The sequence below is a fragment of the Symsagittifera roscoffensis genome, chromosome 7, assembly GCF_963678635.1.
Source record: "Symsagittifera roscoffensis chromosome 7, txSymRosc1.1, whole genome shotgun sequence".
NCBI lineage: Eukaryota > Metazoa > Xenacoelomorpha > Acoela > Convolutidae > Symsagittifera > Symsagittifera roscoffensis.
Genome location: NC_087068.1, coordinates 46,636,709 through 46,657,895, shown reverse-complemented (window position 1 = coordinate 46,657,895; position 21,187 = coordinate 46,636,709). Strand labels below are relative to the sequence as shown.

Here is a 21,187-nt window from a genome sequence, read left to right as displayed (position 1 = left end):
CATGATCTTCACCTTCTCCCTGACTGTTAGCGATGCCACTGCTGCTGTCCACTCGGGGTCATCTCTGGTCACTTCTCTTTCTAACAATCCACCCAGCATCCGCATCACTTGTGGTGTGACTTGCACCGTTTTATCCAATAATGAGAGGCTGTTTATATTCATGCGAGAGAGTTCTTGCTGGACCAGGTTCGAGCGCAGCAACAAATCCAAGGGGACCGGGTCCTCCTTTGACAGGATCTTTATCTCGGCTGCTTTCTCTACAGGTAACTCAGGGTGCCCTGGAATTGGATGTCCAGACTTATCCAACCATCTCGTTAAGGGAAGCGCTTCATAAGTTTCTTTGTCCAGAATTGAGAATCCCTCCTTTATTTCTGCTCCAATCTTTCATAGAACTCAGTTTTCTTGCTGAGGCTGTCAGCATTCTGGTGTTTATCACGCATCCTATGTTCGATTATCATATGGTAGCCATCCAGTCTTACTATCCATCTACCAATATAACTCTGATCCATCGAGTAGGTCTTCAACCAGGATAACGCTCTGTTGTCCACGCGTAACTTGAAGGGAGCGCTCCCCAAGTATGCACGGTACTTTTCCACGAAGGTGACTACTGCAAACATTTCTGCCTTTGGTGCGCCATATTTCATCTCTGTGTCACTCAAGACCTTGCTGCCGTATGCAATGGGACGGAGAACTGTTCTTCCGTTCCATTCTTGCTCTTGATGCAAGATTCCTGAGATGGCCACCACCGATGCGTCTGTGTCGAGAACATACATGCCCTTTTCTGTAGGCATGCCCAGCACTGGCGCTTCACACAGTTCCCGCTTTATGTTCTCGAAAGCAACCTGTGCCTCATCATTCCATTCGAACTTTTTCCCTTTGTTGCGCATCAGCTTCTGCATCGGGTACACCTTGTCCGCATATCCTTTTATGAATTCTCGGTAGTAATTGGCAAACCCTAGGAAGCTCAGGAGCTGTGTGTCCGTTCTGGGGGCTTTCCATGTCAACACTGCTTCCACTGCTTTCGGGTCCGGCCTCACACCATGCCTATCCACCATTCTTCCCAGGTACTTTATCGAATCCCTAAGGATTTCACATTTCGATGGTTTGCACTTTAATCCTGCTCTTTTCATGCATCCAAAGACCTCATCGAGCCTATCAATGTGGTCTTCCAGGGTTGGTGTCGCTATGACTACGTCATCCACGTAAAACATCACGAGATTCCCATACTTCTTGGTCACTCTCGGCAAAGCCTGAGCCATCAGTCTTTGAAAAGTGGCCGTTGCATTGCACAAACCGAAAGGCATCCTCTTCCACTGGTACAATCCCAACTCGCACGCGAATCCGGTCTTCTCTCTGTCCTTCTTTCGCAGAGGGACCTGCCAGAAGGTAGAACCGAAGTCCAATGTGGTGAAGAACTTGGCATCACCAAGTTTAGATAGGCTCTCGTCTATTCGCGGTATCGGGTACGCATCTTTTATCGTTACCGCGTTCAAGTAACGAAAGTCGCAACAAAATCTAAGCTGCCCCCTTTCTTTTTCGCCATTACTACTCCGCAAGCCCATGGCGATTTCGAGGGTTCTATCATGTTGTATTCAAGCAACATTTCTATTTCCGCTCGGCACGCTTCCGATTTGTGTGGCGTCATTCGCCTTGCGCCTTCCCTATGGGGAACGGCGCCCTCTTCTAGTTCGATTTCGTGTTCGACGAAATTACAGCAACTGATATCCGCCTTATGTTTTGAAAATACATCTGCGTTCCGATTTAGGAGGTCCCGCAATTTTTCGAAATCTCCCTCACCTATTTTCCCTTTTAAATGTTCTATCTCTGGCAAAACCGGTTTGTCAGATTCTAGTTCATATGACGAGGGGCGTTCCGGAAAATTCGAGCAGCTTGATAAGCCGTCGTCCGTCTCGGATTTCATTGAAAACAATTTATGAATAGATTTTAATTCATTAATCCTCTTTAAAATTTTATCTTTATTGGCATGATAAGGACAGTCTTTCACACTATATTTCTTCAAGTTTTGTGTCTCCTCATAGTCGGTCCTCATCGGCAAAGCGTAGCCAAGCTTCTTTCCACGCTGGATTGAAACCGTGGTGTCCAGTGTGTTCAACAACACACTGACACACAGTCCGTTTCGCGTTACCGAGAAGCTCCGGCCTAAAATCACCGAACTCTGACTATTTGGATTCGGTACTAAGCAAACCTGTTTACTATCACTTAACGAATTCAAATTTCTCATTCTAAAAATTGCTACCACAGCTTGTCCTGGTTGTAATTTTACTTTTCTATCCAAGAAAATTGGTACCTTGTTTTCGTCTGTTATTATCCTATTAATTGGTCTCTTAACATACTTTCGGTCCGGGTTTCTAATCCGTATCAGACCGTTGTTCAAGTCAATCATCACGTCAAAATTCCTGACAAAATCTCTGCCCAAGATGAATTGTTGGCGTCGTCCAGATTCTCTACCACCAGGAAGCTCATCCAAAGATCCCGTCCTCCCATGTGGAGGACCGTTATTGGTGTTCTTCCGGCCACGTAGATAGCTCCTCGATTGGCGGCGGCCAGTCGGAGATTCGTTGGAATTAGATCTTCCCGCGTGAAGCCCATTCTTTCCCAAGTTTTTATCGGCATCACACTCACTACCGCTCCTGTGTCCAGAAGCCCTGTGACTCCGATTTTTGTTCCGTTGGTGTCGAGCAGATGTGCTGTCACATCTGCTTCATATCCAATGTGTACTGCGTCTTGTTCCATCATGGCGTCATTGCCTATCCTGCGGACCTTGAGTTCCTCTTCTCCCAAATAGATCTGCCCCATTTGGTCATCATCTGTTGTTACATAAGTCCTGGTGTAGATACTGATTCCATCCACGTTCAGCATTATTTGATACGGCCCATAGACCTCTAGGTAGCGTCCATGAAGTTTCTTCATGCGAGGGCCACCCGTCATTAGTAGTGCTCGCACAGCTCTCGACTCTGTGCGTGGCTCCACCTGTCTCAGATAATCTGCATATGTGTCCAAATGCATCAAAGTGAACTCGGATGGTTCACTCAGATTTTTGATCACCTGATGTCCAGCCACTGAGATTATCGACTGTATCTTGCTTCCTTGCGGCACCATGCCGAACCTCTTACCGGAGATCACTTTAAGTTTCATGTTTGAACTGCTTGGTGCTTTCATTTCTTCGAGCTCCGTTGCTTCGAAGGTATTCAGTTGCTCCTGAAGCTTCTCATTTTCCAGTTCAAGTTTCACTTTTTGTTCGATCTCTTTGGTCACCAATTCCTGCTGTACTCTATTCAGAGCATCCCTTGCGGCTGCCTTATAATCAATCTTGAAGTCGTCAGCCGCAGTTGCTGGTTCCGGCTCACGTGCCTCCTCTGTTACCGCTTGCATCTTCTTTGCCGCCAGCTCTTGAGGTTTATCCTTTCTGCGTGCCTCCGCTTCACTCAAAAGTCGAGCCTTGATGGCTTTCACTCCTGACAAAGCTTCTTCATTTAAAATGACCTTCCAAGTTGCAAAAGAAACACCTCGGGCCGAATTTTGCAATTACTCCTCTCATGAAATCCTCATGATCCAACTCTGACGCATCTTCGTCCTCGAGGCTAAAGCCTATTGCTTTCATGCCTTGTTGGTAAGCTGGGCATGCTGACACATGATGGTCCGTTGAACTGCATTTAGCACAAGAGCGTCTCTTGTCCATATCATCCCTCGGTTTGTACCAATTGTTCCCTTGGTTTACTGGTCCGTTGTTAAAATTTCCATAATTGTTCTTGTAATATCCAGATCTTGAAGGAGGTTTCAACAAAAGATACTCTTTTGATTTGAGCCTCAACTCCTCCGGTGTTGGCGCATTGGTTGATAGTGGTGTGTAATGCGTTGCTAGCATCGTACGAAGTTCATCATTCTTCACACCATCGATAAATTTCGAGGCTACGGCCAAGTTCATCCTTCGGTTTGACTCGTCCGGTTGGCTGCGTCTCAGCATTTCCAAATCATCGAGAAACTTGTCTATCGTTTCATCTTCTCGTTGCCTCCGTTTCTCGAAGCGCATCATCGCCTGGTGCCCCTGCACCCCTGATCCAAAACGGTTTAACAAGATTTCGAAGATTTTCTCAGCAGTGTCACGTTGATATTGCTTCTTGGCCATGACACAGTTCAGGGCTGTCCCCTCTAAATTGCTGGTGAGCGCACTGCATTCCTGTCTCTCCGACAAGTCCTCTTCCTCGAAATGCAGCTTCATTACCTCTATCCAGGTATCAATACAGCCATCAGATTCGTATTTGTAGCATCTTGGTTTCTTAAAGACTCTTCTGGACTTCTCACTGCGTTCATTGGTTCTTGATAACATTGTCAGGAATGTCTCCAAAGACCTGTTTAGGGGTTCAAATGCTGTGGCCATTGCCGTAGCATCCCTTGAGTGCCCGGCTTGAGTGCCCTCACACCTCGTCGAAGGCTCTGTGTGCGGTGCATCCCTGCAATCCGAATCACCGTGAGTGTTTCCCGCTTGGCCCACATGACTCCTCTTCGGGCTTGCATGCCCCCTGTTGCCGGAGTCACTTCTCCCAGTCGCATGTGTGCCTTGCGTTGGTCGTTCGTTAGAGGTTTGTCTGTTCCCCGTTGAGCTTGCTCTACTGTTCGGGCCCCATGTTCCATTACCCCTTGTGGCATAGCCTGATGAACTGCCCCTGCCTCTAGTGGATCCATACGTCTTCCTCTTCTGATGTTCATTGATGTGCCAGTCGGTCATATTTGGAAGTTTGACCTTGAGAGGAGCAAAAAACACTTGATTTTGGAGTGAAATTTAATTTTTCAAAATTTCGAATGGAACCTGTCATGCACGATTTTCTCGCGAGAACTGAAAATCAGAAAAAGAAGTTAGAACAATTTCAGAACAATTGAGTCGCATACGCGGGAAAGTCGCAAGAAAAAGCAGTAGGAAATTGCTATTCGCAATTTCCATCACTATAATAATCGAGAGTAGAGCTGTCCCATCTGTGACAGAGACGAGAGCATTCCCTCGAATTGGATTATAACGACTGGAGTATTATTCGGAACTGGACTAGAGTGAACCTTCGGTGGAAAGGTGGACAGCTTGAGTGTCCTAATGGTTCACAAGAAAACTATTGTCTAGAGTATAAACTCGTTCTCATTGTTAAAACTATAAAACATTAGACTCATTTAGTTACGTTATTTAATTCTTGAGTTAACTACCGACTGGATTATTTCCCACTTCTTGAGCGTGCTACTATGTGAGTACAAATATAAATTCTAGAGTGTGTTTTTATGATTGTTATGTTGAGGTAAGGCGAGTTTTAGGTTGATCCATCTGAAATGGATCAAAGTTCCACTGTCTAATAAAAATAAACTTAACGGATTGTTCCAACCCGGTTTTTAACGGCGTTCATGTATTTTGGGTATCTAGAGACCTAAGTATGGGGACGTTTCTAATTCTAGAGTGGGGGGATATTTTAGTAGTAGCCTTTAAGCTGTAACGGGTCGTAGTCTCATGTCACAAGCGAACCGAACTGGCTCCGACCGTTCTTGAGGTAGAAAAACACAAGAGATGGTGTCCCTGACCCTTGAGCCAGTGGTTATAGGGCCTATTTTTCTTAAGCCTCATGTGTGACTGCAGTAGACGAATGTTACATAGTGTTTTTATGGCGCTCCTGGGTGTTTACGACATCAAGACTACGGAGTCGAACCCACTTGAGACAGCTTCGGGCTGAATGCCCATTCTAGAGTACCGGTGGTACGGTTCGACAGGAACGTGCAAACCTTCCGGTTGTACCGTGATAGCTTTTTAAGAAAACTCGAGAAAATTTCCTGGTACGCTCTCCGAACGAGGCTTAGCTAACCGAGTAAAGGGGGGCAACTAGGGGGACAAAAACACGAGCAAAAAGACAAAAAGCAAAACAAAAACCAAAAAAGAATAGAAAAAGGAACAAAAACCATAAAACGAAAAAAGACAGTGACTTTGACACCAGATCAGTTGGATCAAACCTTTATATTAATTAAATAGTATACCCATACTGTTTTATAAGTTCGATCGTTTCGATCAACCTAGCAATTTAACCCAGTAACCGTAATAAAGTGCCCGAAGTGGGGCGTTGTCAAGGTTTTCAGATAGCTTGGAACTTAGCTGGACCAATAGGAGACTTGACTGGAAGAGGTGACCAGCCGAGTGGGAAAGTGGTTCAGGGACACTTGAGCTGAACCAATAGGAGACTTGACTGGAAGAGGTGACCAGCCGAGTGGGAAAGTGGTTCAGGGACACTTGAGGTGAACCAATAGGAGACTGGACTGGAACAGGTGACCAGTCGAGTGGGAAAGCAGCCAAGAAGGATTTGGCAATTCTCGAGTTCTCAAGTTGGGCAGAACGGGTATCGTTAAAATCCACATTACATTATAGGAGATAAGTGTAAAATAGGATAGGCGACATCCCCCGGTTTTGAGGAACGTTTTTACTTGAGCAGGCCTGGAGACAGGTCTACGGTTTTCTCTTGAGAGGTTTAGCACCCGGCGCTTAAGGTAATTTTAGGCTTAAGAAGGGGGGCTAAAAAGGGGGGAGGTTAGAAGGGGGACTGGTTAAGTTAGAGGTTGGCGGTTGTAAATTGTAAAAAGGGGGAAATTAGAGTAACTAATTAGTCGACATCGTTGACTTAGTTACATTAGCCATAACACGCGTTGGTGATAATAGGTGAATATCCAAAATTCAACTCGAGTTAAGACTGGTACGCTGGTTGGTTTGGTAGGGGGGACCGGATATAGACCGTTTTTGTGATACCCCATAAGATCACTAGTGGGCGGAGGAAAACGCGTGGCAATTAGGTACCAGACATTTTTTTTTAGACGAAAGGTAGACATTGGTCACCTTTGAATTTCAGGTGGGCTCATTTTTCTGTTTTTATTATTTTTCTTACTTAGATTTTTGTTGCATTTTAGTGAGGATTTGTGTTTGGTTTTATACGGACAGGTGATCACAAGATACCTGCGCACCTACATTGAAATAGAAACAACCAAAAAGAAGAGGGGGGTCAGCATTTGGCTTTTAAGAGAGGGTTTTTGGGAAAATTTTACTAGAGCTTGAGTGGTGGTACAAGGTACGGTGATTCAAGAAGACCCTACAACGAGGAAGACACTCCGTGACGAGTATTGGGACAAGACCGAAGAAGTCTTGGGACAGAGCAGTCTTGGGACACTGGTCTTGGGACAGAGTCTTGGGACAGTGGTCTTGGGACAGGGTCTTGGGACAGTGGTCTTGGGACAGTGGTCTTGGGACAGGGTCTTGGGACAGGGTCTTGGGACAGTGGTCTTGGGACAGGGTCTTGGGACAGTGGTCTTGGGACACCTGTCTTGGGACAGGGTCTTGGGACAGGGTCTTGGGACAGGGTCTTGGGACAGGGTCTTGGGACAGGGTCTTGGGACAGGGGTCTTGGGACAGTGGTCTTGGGACGGGGGTCTTGGGACAGGGTCTTGGGACAGTGGTCTTGGGACACTAGTCTTGGGACACTAGTCTTGGGACACCAGCCTTGGGACACTGGTCTTGGGACACTACCCTTGGGACACTAGTCTTGGGACAGTAGTCTTGGGACACTAGCCTTGGGACACTGGTCTTGGGACACTACCCTTGGGACACTAGTCTTGGGACAGTAGTCTTGGGACACTAGTCTTGGGACACTAGCCTTGGGACACTGGTCTTGGGACAGTAGTCTTGGGACACTAGTCTTGGGACAGCAGTCTTGGAACAGTGGTCTTGGTACAAGGGTCTTAGGACACTAGCGGGGAGTACTGTGATAGTGACGAATAGTCTTGGGACGGTATAGAAATTGAAGTCAAATTACAACAAGGGTGTTTTAAGACAGAATAAGACAAATCGAAATAGGTACAGTTGAGACCACATTAAGGGAAATTTTTCAAAGGTTTTAGAAAGAGAGCTACAACAAGGTTTTTAACACGTTGTACTAAATTTGTTACCACAAAAAATTTTTTTTTTTTTGTTGTCTTGTTGTTTTATTATTTTTTTACCCTTAGATTAGAATCGTGCATATAATAAAATTGTAAATAGAAGCAGTTGTAAATAGAAATAATGAGGCGGAGTAGGGTACCGGTGCTCGAAAAAAGGTCAAGTGGATCAAACACGAAATATAATTCATCGCTGCGCGGAACGACATCAACGGGCCCAAAGATAACGAAGAAGAACTTTTCAGTTAACATGGTCAGCACAAGGAGTACAGCGGAGAACAGGGCGAAAGAGGGCACGGAAGGGGAGCGAGTAGAACCCACCATCGAGATTGATCTAGAGACACCCGATCAAAGTGTGGATGAAACAAGGAAGATGGCGAAAGAGTCAACTCCAATGCCCAATGCAGAGGAACCGAACCAGAAACCCATAGAGTTCTCACCGATAGATGACGCGGAAGATGCAATAGGCAACACCGAAGAAACGGTGAAAGAAGACTCTCAAGTAAAGAGGACATCTTTTACGGAAAAATTGGGAATAATGTTCGGAATAAAAACGAAAGAAAACGTGACTGAAGAACCAAAAGCAGAAAGAGCACGAACATTTGGGACAGTGAGCACGAAGACCTCAGAAGCCAATCCAAGAGAGGAACAAGCTAAAGCAGAGGCTACGGCCGAAGAGAGACCGACAGCTGACCATGAAGAGACTACCATTGAGCTGGGTGACTTGTTGGCGAAATTAAATCAGATTGACAAAAGACTTAAGCACAGTGAAGAAGACAGAGAGGTGATAAAAAAGGAGATAAGATACAACAAGCACGAGTATCTAGACAGTTATTTTAACCTAGCTAAGGCAACAGATGAGAGACTCAAGGAAATGTCAGATAAGGTAGAAGCCACCAATGAAGAACGAGAAAAGAACATCAAAACAGACATGCAACAGTTGAAGAACCGATATGATGATGTCAACAGCCAATTAGGGAGCCTGGAAAGGAGAATGGACACAATGAGCAAGAGTCAAGCCGAGAGTTCGTGTGCAATACAGGCGAAGTTGGATGCAATCTTGAGAGGTTCTACTCCACAAGAAAGACCGGCAGCGGATCGTATGCAAGGCACCAGAGTTGACTTTGTAGAACCACAAAGGAACAAACGGCAATCGACACCGTTGCCCTTAACCAGGGATGCGATAAGCATAGCACCAACAGCTGCGAAAACAATAATGAAGAATGGAACGTCGAATACAACGACTGCTCCGGGAGATTCAACAGCTAACAGCAACACAGGACCGGATGCTATGACATGGGCCAGCACTTGGGAGATGATGAACAGGACTCTAGAGGCCTTCGCCACGAGGAACACTGACTCGAGCGACAGGAGAGAGGGAAAATCAAGAAAGACATTCAAGAAGCCAAAAGAATTCAAAGACGACTCCGATGGATGCATTGACACTTGGGTGGAAGTGATGAGATTACATCTAGAACAAGATAACTTGAGTGACGAAAGACAAGCATGTACAGCCATACTGAGCAACTTGGAAGGAACGGCATTAAAATGCGTGGTCGCAAAGAAGGAGGAAGAACGCGACACTGCGGACAAGATCTTCGAGATATTGCTGAATTGATTCGGGTCAGGCATGAAGGGTCACCAAGCGATGATGCGATTTGAAAAGAGAAGGCAGAGGGACGACGAGTCAATAGATCGGTTCCTAGATGACCTCGAGAGCTTGAGAAGGAGGAGTGACCCAGAGGAGTCGACAAATAGACGGAACTTTAGCATTGCCTCGAAGTTCATCGATGGGGTGAAAAGTGATGACTTAAGGACAATGTTAGCAACATACTACACATTGTCGAAGGACAGCGCACCCACCCCAGAAGAAATGAGACAGAAATCAAGAGAATACATGCTGATGAAACCTAAGAAGTACTCATATTCTGAAAACAGGAACACGCAAGGGGGAAGCCAACCCCAGAGGTCATCATGGTACAAACCTAGAGATGATATGGACAAGCGCAGATCATGCGCGAACTGCGGGTCAGCGGATCATCATGTGGCTGACTGCACAACGTACAAACAAGGCATGAAGAGCCTAGGTTATGCACCGGATGAGGAGGATATGAGTCAGATGGAGGAACACGAGTACTATAATGGCTTAATCATCAAGATAGGCGCCAGATGCTTCTTCTGTAACCAGGAGGGGCACTTCAGAATGGATTGTCCCTTGTTCTGGGAAGCGGTCAAGGACCAGAATCACCCCAAACATAAGTTGGCATTAGCGGCGGTGCAGAATCAGCGGAACAGGCAAAACGAGTTTGAATCTAGGAACTTGGGGGCACCAAACACCGAATTGCCGACGAAGACAGTGAAAGCTGTTACACATGTTAGCGGTGCGTTAGAGTCCGCGGCCGGAAGCTCTCTAGAGATAAATTATGAGAAAGCGGCGACGGAAGCAATTGCCAAAGTGAAACAAGATCTGGCTGCGAAAGAAATAGAGCAACGACTAAAGTTGGAGATCGAAAGACAGAATTTTAACGAAGCATTAACCGGATCGAACTCAATACCAGAGGCTAGAACGGGCTCAATGAAGACCGGGAATTGTAACACCGTGAAAATGGTGACAGGTAAACCTTTTGGAATATCGAAAATCCGAGCAAGAATAATGTCGATAATCACAGTGGGCGGACACGAGGTAACCAGAAACTTGAGCGAGCCGAGCGACCAGACGATAATGCACATTGACGTGTATGCAGACTACTTGAGTGGAATAAGTCCACAAACGACTTCCAGAGCGCTCAGGGCACTACTCACGAGAGGGGGCAGCAAGTCGGTACGTGTTGATAATAGGTACACTGAAGCTTATGGTCCACACGAGGTCATGCTAAATATAGATGGAATCAACATCTATACCAAGACGATGATAACATGCGACGAAGACCTAATTGGACAGATCTATGTAGGGAAAGAAGAGTTGAAAGTAAGATCGATCGGACACTGTGCCATGCTTGAAGAAGATGCAATGCACATCGGGACGGAAGCAGACGTGACAGGGCACGTGCTAGACATAAATGGCAAAAAGACTCAGTTGCGTGGATTACTTGACACGGGAGCAGTCTTGAGCGTCATACCAATCGAAACATGGGAAAAGATGGGCTTTGACAAAGGTGACTTGATAGACTCGAGAATACGGCTGTCAGCTGCAAACAAAGGGGCCCTACGGGTGCTGGGCAGGACGCCGATAATAGCCCTCAATTTGGGGGAACGTAACCTGTGGATGAGCTTCATCGTGGTAGAAAACCTAGATGAATCTGACCAATTCATTTTGGGCAGAGACTTCATCAGGAATTTCGACGTAACGATAGATCTAAATAATGCAATGTTCAGGATACGGAACCCGGATAGGAGGTACGCAATCAAACCGGTAAATTTAATAATGGCAAATGAGAACAAAGCACCGGTATTCTTGAGTAGGAGAGTGAGGTTAAAAGCTAATGAAGCGGCAATCGTAAGCTTGAGGATGAAAAATTATAATGAACTAAGCGACAACAAGCAAGTGTGTATAGTTCCAAATCCTAATAGTCAAAGCGCTGCTGTTTTAGGAAGATCATTTTCGATAACGAAGAGCGGCCTCTGCGTCAGTGTCTTGTTGAATACCCTTGATATACCGATCACGATACAGAGAGGGAGGAAGCTGGGATATGCTTTACCGGTTAAAACTCGATATGAAACGATTGAGAACTCAAAACAAAATGAAGTTGTTGATTGTCCCGACCACAGGGACAAAATTTGTATCTTGAGACGATTGCAGAGAATAAAAGATTCTTCAGGTCTTATCAAATCACTTAAGTCAGAAACGGACGATGGGCTTTCGAGCTGTTCGAACTTTCCAGAGCGACCCACACCAGATGAAATGCAAACTGATAAACCGGTTCTGCCGGAGATTGAACATTTGAGGGGCAAACTGAAAGAAGAACAGCTCGAAGCTATCAAGGACGTACTAGAGCGGAACGAGGAGGTTTTTTCAAGGCATAAGGCGGATATCGGGTGTTGTAATTTTGTTGAACATGAAATAGAACTTGAGGAAAACGCGGTACCACACAGGGAGGGGGCGAGGCGCATGACCCCACACAAATCGGACGCGTGTAGAAAAGAAATCGAAACGTTACTAGAGTATGACATGATAGAACCATCCAAGTCACAGTGGGCGTGTGGAGTAGTGATGGCCAAAAAGAAAGGCGACCAGTTAAGGTTTTGTTGTGACTTTCGATACCTGAACTCCGTCACGGTGAAGGATGCCTATCCCATACCTAGAATTGATGAGAGCCTCTCGAAGTTAGGTGATGCGAAATTTTTTACGACTCTTGATTTAGGCTCGGCCTTTTGGCAGGTACCATTAAGGAAGCAAGACAGGGACAAGACAGGGTTCGCCTGCGAGTTGGGTCTGTTTCAATGGAAACGGATGCCGTTCGGACTCTGCAATGCAACAGCCACGTTTCAGCGGCTGATGGCGCATGCGTTGATAGGCGTGACGAAGAAGTACGGCAACCTGGTAATGTGCGTCTGTTACATGACGAATGTTACATTAAGTTCACCCTCGGTTCCTTGCTGGGACCTCCCGAGTTCGGTTCTCCTTCTTTTGGTCCACTCTTGCTGCTTAGTAGCCCGTCCAACCTATCCATGATAGCCTGAGTTCGCCTCTCCATCATCGCGTCTATCTTTGTGTCAAGAGTCCCAAGAGACTGCTCTTGTTGAATTCTTAACTTCTCCATGTCGTCTCTTAAGCGTAACTCTCGCTGTTCCGCCTCTCTGGTCATTCGCGACAAGTTCTTCGCCATATGCTCGTCCGTTCTTTCTTTCAAGCGTTTTTCGCTCCTGCCAACTTCCTGTCTATTGCGGTTTATTTCTTCCCGCAGACTTTCTCTTTCAATGTGAACTGCTCTTTCTAGTTCACTCATCCTTATTGACATCTGCTCGTTTTGTTCTCCTAAACTGTCCACTATGTTGTTTAAAGCTTCTTCTAGTGCTGCCCCGTTATCCACGAGTGGCGTCACTAGTGGTGGTGTAACCCTGTCGGTCCCAGGTAGCTTCGTGCTGGTCGAGATCCGGGCCTTAACTCTCTGCTTCGACGTCTTTTCATTATCTATTTCAGGATCCGCTAACGCGTTGCCTAGCCCTCTGGTTCTACTCTCTCCAGTTTGTGGCTCTGAACTTGTCCTATTCGCGAAGTCTTTTGACTGGCCCGGTGTGTTTGCCTCTTTGCTTATCGTTGTCACTACACCAAATTTGTCCATGGTTCCAGTCTCTCTTCCGACGTGTGCCTCATTTTCCTGTATCGAACTATTGAGGCTGACTTGAGATCCAAAGTCCCCTTGCTCCTCTTCATCCTCTTCCTCCTTGGATTCACCGTCGTTTCCTGCTCCTCCTCCCATGCTGAATGGAAAGATGTTTCCGAAGGTGTTCTTCATCCTTTCTGAGAATGATGATGACGTTGTTCGTTTCCCAGTTCCGCCTGCCATCATAGTGTTGTCTGTCGGAGATCTTCTAGTTGTCGCTTTTTCAGTCGAGATGTCGGACAGTTCCGACATCTCCTCTCGATCCAATGTCCCGGTGGAAGTGGCAAAATCATGGCCTTGTTCTACCGGAGTAGATTCACTCGCCAGCCTTCTGCCTCTCCCTTCCAGTCCATTTACTTCCTGGTTGTCGTTCATGGTATGGTCCGTATTGACCTCCACTTCTAAAAGTACTTTTTGCTCTTCTGAGGTCTTCTGACTTCTCGTTTCAACCATTCTGCCTGAAACCGTCTCCCCTTTGTCGGACCGGGATCGCTTGATCCAATCCACAAAAGGATCGGTCATCGTTTTTCTTTGCTTTTCAGGTATGAATTTCCTAGAGCTATTACCTCGTTTTGGTATCCTTGACTTGTCTAGACTCATTCCCTATTTGTCACTTTTTAATGCCTATACTTAACTCGATTGCTAGAGACCTTATAGTTTTATTAACAATAATAATGACACAACACAATAATTTTCACAAGATTCTATTAAATAGTGACCACGAATCCCTGTATGTAATCAGAGTACAGTTTGTATAAAATTTATTCACACTAACCAATTATCGGTGGTAAGATTTGAAAACTAGCACAATATGATGTTATCAGTCAATTTAAAAGATAGTGTACTCACTACCCAATCAAGCACAGTTTATGTTGATTTAAAATCAAAAAACAAAATATATATTTAATGTCAAACTATGAATACCTCTATGAAAAAAAACGTATGTGTAATGTACTCTTAGTCGGTCGCAGTACAATAGTCGAACCTGTCTTTTAAAGAAAAAGCTTTCCCTGCTCGGTGCTGCACCAAACAGACAAAACTTTGAAGGCAGTAATTTTCTCAAGTGGGCGTCTATTGCACCCACCGAGTACTGTGTTACCAATCTGCCTTCGGACTGCCCGAGCTAGACCTACTGAAATCCTCAGGGCAGTCACTTTTCCCCAAAAACGTATTATGTTACAATCCACACCAATGAATCACGCTCTTTTTAATTTAGACTTAGTGTCGCGAATATCCGAGTTCGGACCTGTTTTATTTTGGTCTGGTTCTTATTGAAAGGCAAGTTACCAGTGCAGTCACTGATACCTAGCCTGTGTGCTAATAACCTAATACCTCTCACTTTTTAGTCTTTCTTTCGTTTACCTAAGTCCTTTAATAAAATAATACCCCTCCGGATTGGCACAAATAGGACCCTTCCGGACTGGCAGAAACTAGACCCCTCCGGATTGGGACCCCTCTGAGTTAGTTGATATAAGACCCCTCCGGATTTGGACCCCTCCGAATTAGCAACTATAAGACCCCTCCGGATTCGGAACCCTCCTAACTTGAAAAAAAATTTTGACCCCTCCGGATTGGGAACCCTCCGGTTTTGTAAAAGTAGCTTTTCGGAGATTTCCTACTTTCAAGCCATACCCCTCCGGATACGTTCTCCGATGCAATTTTGCTCTTTCAATTAACTAGGAAGGGTATGCACTACTTTCCTAGACCCTTCCGGATTGAAGTTAAGCCTCTTATTTGACAATTCACACTAACGGTGAAGGGTCTTACAGCTCGCCTAACTTCGGCTCGCTTAAGCTTTTGCTGTGCCTTTAGCCTTCCCTTTTCGTCTAGAACAGCCTAAAGTTACTTTATTCAACCGCTATTACCTTTTGGTAGGGGTATAAGGGCTTTTCTAAAAATTTTTTGTAAAACGTGAAGGGTGTACCCTTCCAAATTGAGGAATTTGCTAAAAACAATCTCAAAAAATTTTCACGCTTTATTTTCCGAAAAACTTTTGTCCCTATCAGTAAGCTCAGCTAATTTCTGATCTATTGGTACCAAGATCAACTCGATATGCCCAGTAGTTCCAAAGTTATTAACCAAAACGTCTTTTTTCTAAACTCAAAAATTTTTCTCTCTTATAGGTTCCGCGTAACTTTTTCCGCAAATCAGGTCCTTTCGAACTAAAAATTATTGATCCGAGCTCAGAAGGCCTATACTCTTCTATTTCAATGCAAAAGACCCGATCTAAAACGCTTTTGCTGAAAAAATTTGCGAAAAACTATGCTACCTGTACCCCTCCGGATTGATGAATCCACCAAATCAAACACGTTAAGTTCGATTTCTCTGCAACCCGGAAGGCTTTCGGGTAGCGGGTTTTAAAACTTGTAGATTCACTAGTGGATGTTGTCCGAACAACTATTTTTACTGTTGTAACTCAAAAATTTAAAAAAAAATTTTAAATTTATAGTGTTTCGTTTTCTCAAAAATCACCAAATTTCGGTTCTCGGTACCAAAGTAGTTCCAACCACTTTCGAACTAAACTTAACCGGTTCTCTCTATTATGGTAGTGCAGTTACGATGTAACACACTAACTTAGTGCTTTTTTCCGTTTCAAAAAATATCGATATTTCAAAAATCGCGACTTGTGGGGGGATCAAAATATCGCTATTTTGACCCTAAAAACCGGTCTGTTTTCGTTGTTTTTCACTGAAAAACGATATAAGACTATTAATATAGGCTATATAATTAATAATATTAGTAATACTATACCCCTCCGGGTTTGTTTAATATCCGAATTAAGGTGCTTAACTCGGATATTCGCAGTTCGGTGAAGGGTCACTACAGTGCAGCACTGTCGAGCCCCCCACAGATTATTATCTTACTTTTTGTACCAAAAGGGATACAAAACTTGTTAACGATACCCAACAGTCGATTGTTGTTGTCGTTGAGCCCCTTCTTGTTGCTCCTTTTACTGCTTGCCGGATCAGTCTTCTCCCAAGACCCTTCCGAATTGAGCGCAAATCAGCTGACCCTTCCGGATTGAGCGCAATTTATCATTAACGTGCTTAAATGCTCAAATAACCCTACAGTACAAGCCTCACAAACGGGCTACAAAACTGATCGTAACAATCCTGATGATGACGTTGTTCGTTTCCCAGTTCCGCCTGCCATCATAGTGTTGTCTGTCGGAGATCTTCTAGTTGTCGCTTTTTCAGTCGAGATGTCGGACAGTTCCGACATCTCCTCTCGATCCAATGTCCCGGTGGAAGTGGCAAAATCATGGCCTTGTTCTACCGGAGTAGATTCACTCGCCAGCCTTCTGCCTCTCCCTTCCAGTCCATTTACTTCCTGGTTGTCGTTCATGGTATGGTCCGTATTGACCTCCACTTCTAAAAGTACTTTTTGCTCTTCTGAGGTCTTCTGACTTCTCGTTTCAACCATTCTGCCTGAAACCGTCTCCCCTTTGTCGGACCGGGATCGCTTGATCCAATCCACAAAAGGATCGGTCATCGTTTTTCTTTGCTTTTCAGGTATGAATTTCCTAGAGCTATTACCTCGTTTTGGTATCCTTGACTTGTCTAGACTCATTCCCTATTTGTCACTTTTTAATGCCTATACTTAACTCGATTGCTAGAGACCTTATAGTTTTATTAACAATAATAATGACACAACACAATAATTTTCACAAGATTCTATTAAATAGTGACCACGAATCCCTGTATGTAATCAGAGTACAGTTTGTATAAAATTTATTCACACTAACCAATTATCGGTGGTAAGATTTGAAAACTAGCACAATATGATGTTATCAGTCAATTTAAAAGATAGTGTACTCACTACCCAATCAAGCACAGTTTATGTTGATTTAAAATCAAAAAACAAAATATATATTTAATGTCAAACTATGAATACCTCTATGAAAAAAAACGTATGTGTAATGTACTCTTAGTCGGTCGCAGTACAATAGTCGAACCTGTCTTTTAAAGAAAAAGCTTTCCCTGCTCGGTGCTGCACCAAACAGACAAAACTTTGAAGGCAGTAATTTTCTCAAGTGGGCGTCTATTGCACCCACCGAGTACTGTGTTACCAATCTGCCTTCGGACTGCCCGAGCTAGACCTACTGAAATCCTCAGGGCAGTCACTTTTCCCCAAAAACGTATTATGTTACAATCCACACCAATGAATCACGCTCTTTTTAATTTAGACTTAGTGTCGCGAATATCCGAGTTCGGACCTGTTTTATTTTGGTCTGGTTCTTATTGAAAGGCAAGTTACCAGTGCAGTCACTGATACCTAGCCTGTGTGCTAATAACCTAATACCTCTCACTTTTTAGTCTTTCTTTCGTTTACCTAAGTCCTTTAATAAAATAATACCCCTCCGGATTGGCACAAATAGGACCCTTCCGGACTGGCAGAAACTAGACCCCTCCGGATTGGGACCCCTCTGAGTTAGTTGATATAAGACCCCTCCGGATTTGGACCCCTCCGAATTAGCAACTATAAGACCCCTCCGGATTCGGAACCCTCCTAACTTGAAAAAAAATTTTGACCCCTCCGGATTGGGAACCCTCCGGTTTTGTAAAAGTAGCTTTTCGGAGATTTCCTACTTTCAAGCCATACCCCTCCGGATACGTTCTCCGATGCAATTTTGCTCTTTCAATTAACTAGGAAGGGTATGCACTACTTTCCTAGACCCTTCCGGATTGAAGTTAAGCCTCTTATTTGACAATTCACACTAACGGTGAAGGGTCTTACAGCTCGCCTAACTTCGGCTCGCTTAAGCTTTTGCTGTGCCTTTAGCCTTCCCTTTTCGTCTAGAACAGCCTAAAGTTACTTTATTCAACCGCTATTACCTTTTGGTAGGGGTATAAGGGCTTTTCTAAAAATTTTTTGTAAAACGTGAAGGGTGTACCCTTCCAAATTGAGGAATTTGCTAAAAACAATCTCAAAAAATTTTCACGCTTTATTTTCCGAAAAACTTTTGTCCCTATCAGTAAGCTCAGCTAATTTCTGATCTATTGGTACCAAGATCAACTCGATATGCCCAGTAGTTCCAAAGTTATTAACCAAAACGTCTTTTTTCTAAACTCAAAAATTTTTCTCTCTTATAGGTTCCGCGTAACTTTTTCCGCAAATCAGGTCCTTTCGAACTAAAAATTATTGATCCGAGCTCAGAAGGCCTATACTCTTCTATTTCAATGCAAAAGACCCGATCTAAAACGCTTTTGCTGAAAAAATTTGCGAAAAACTATGCTACCTGTACCCCTCCGGATTGATGAATCCACCAAATCAAACACGTTAAGTTCGATTTCTCTGCAACCCGGAAGGCTTTCGGGTAGCGGGTTTTAAAACTTGTAGATTCACTAGTGGATGTTGTCCGAACAACTATTTTTACTGTTGTAACTCAAAAATTTAAAAAAAAAATTTTAAATTTATAGTGTTTCGTTTTCTCAAAAATCACCAAATTTCGGTTCTCGGTACCAAAGTAGTTCCAACCACTTTCGAACTAAACTTAACCGGTTCTCTCTATTATGGTAGTGCAGTTACGATGTAACACACTAACTTAGTGCTTTTTTCCGTTTCAAAAAATATCGATATTTCAAAAATCGCGACTTGTGGGGGGATCAAAATATCGCTATTTTGACCCTAAAAACCGGTCTGTTTTCGTTGTTTTTCACTGAAAAACGATATAAGACTATTAATATAGGCTATATAATTAATAATATTAGTAATACTATACCCCTCCGGGTTTGTTTAATATCCGAATTAAGGTGCTTAACTCGGATATTCGCAGTTCGGTGAAGGGTCACTACAGTGCAGCACTGTCGAGCCCCCCACAGATTATTATCTTACTTTTTGTACCAAAAGGGATACAAAACTTGTTAACGATACCCAACAGTCGATTGTTGTTGTCGTTGAGCCCCTTCTTGTTGCTCCTTTTACTGCTTGCCGGATCAGTCTTCTCCCAAGACCCTTCCGAATTGAGCGCAAATCAGCTGACCCTTCCGGATTGAGCGCAATTTATCATTAACGTGCTTAAATGCTCAAATAACCCTACAGTACAAGCCTCACAAACGGGCTACAAAACTGATCGTAACAATCCTGACTGATATAAATGCCTGTAACAACAATATATCTATCAAAAACAAACGGGGGTGTCGGATCACATCTTGTCTGGGGGGATGATTTCTACTGATTTTTTACTTTTTTTTTTACTGTTTTTGGTTTTTTCGGTTATTTTTTATGTTTTTTGTTTTTCTTGGGTACTATACTACTTTTTGTTTGGTTTTATATATATCTTTAAGTGTTTTTGGTCACAAACCATTCAGGAGATGACGGGACCGCGAATCCCCCCACCCTTCCTGGTTCGTGAATTTTCGGTCTTAATTAAGTTAAACAGCTATTCACGGTAATCCGGAAGGCTTCCGCGTTCCGAACTACCCTTCCGCCCCGGCGGTTTAGGCCTATTAAGGGCGTTAATGTGAGCATCCGCTCGGCGCGGAGTGCTCGTTAACGGTTCTGCCGGTCATGATGTTAAAAAAGAATAACACCCAGGAGCGCCATAAAAACATCTATGTAACATTCGCCCGGAAGATACATATCGACGGAAGACAAAACTAAGTCTTAAGACGACTGGCTAACGTCTAAACAGAGCTTTGCATGCTTTTCACCGTCTCTACCAAGCCAGTACTTTTCGGTGGTCTTTCTAACATCGGGTCGACAAAAACGTTACTGCTTTCGGCTTCGGTCAAAACACTCAAATTAACTAGATTACATGCAGAAATAGTGAGCTCATGGCTGGGTCTCAGTATCCCCAGACTACGAGTTCACTCCTAAAAACAGGGCTACTACTATTTATTATCTTACTATTGTTTTTGTTCAGTAGATAAAAATCATCATCTCCATCGAAGATGGATCAACCCTTTCCCCCAACTCCTAGCTTCTCATCCTTATCAAAATGAATCTAGATGTTAATTAAATTCAAATCAGGACATGACAGGAAGCTAAAAGTTTATGTAACAGGATAAAAGTTTCAGTTCCTTCACCCCTCCGGATTGACAAATCTGGTGGATCAAGCTTGTTAATCCTGATTTCTTCTTAATCCGGAAGGCCGTCTTTCACCCTTCACCGTTGTTTGCAACGGCCTTGCAACTATTGTAGCGACACAATGGTTGCAACTCGGAGTGTTCTCTGTTACTCTGTAACTCGTTGTCGTTTTCCAATCTCGATTTCGTAGTTGTTGTTAGCGCAGCTAATGTTGTTCTGTTTTTCTTTCTCGTTTTAGCGAAAATGGCCTTTTCTGACGTTTCTCAGAAATATGACGTCATAATTCGAATTTTTGAAATTTTAAAATACCAGAATATTCCAGCCCTCACCGTTTGGCCAATCGTTCCAATAACGTTCTTAATTCTTAATAATCACCAATCCGGAAGGCTCGCTGCTAAAAATTCAAATTCTGCAGAGATTGCATTTTTCACATTCTGGTCGAATGTCACAGTGTGGTTGGTACCAAAAACCCACTGACACCGGTACCATTCTAAATTTCAGAGGCTGCGCAGTACAAAAGAAACGTTATTGAAGGGACGGTTCAATGGGTTTTCAGAATTTCCTCAACGTGGGAGTATTTTGACCTGGCTTTGAAAAAAAATCGGAAACTATGGATTGAAAATCAATATCCAAAAAATTGGTCTGACAGGGTAGTGTTTGAAACTCTTAACAAGATCATTGAGGAAAAGAAAAATTTAGAGGTGAAGGCATCAGAACCGAGAAATGACAAATGGTTGAAAGACTCACCACCCCTTCTTACAATGGAATATCGAGGCAATCCATCTCAACTGTTAGCTGCAAAGGTTCGGCTATTATCCGTGGCACAAATAATTTTTACAACAAGAAAATTGAAAACATGCTTGCCATCCCTC

At 43.9% G+C, this 21,187-nt stretch overlaps 1 protein-coding gene across 4 annotated transcripts in view; it reads right to left on the bottom strand.

The window, feature by feature from the left end:
- Nucleotides 1-21,187, bottom strand: part of LOC134851561 (ranBP2-like and GRIP domain-containing protein 3) — a 315,621-nt gene that overhangs the window by 59,129 nt on the left and 235,305 nt on the right. The window lies entirely within an intron of this gene.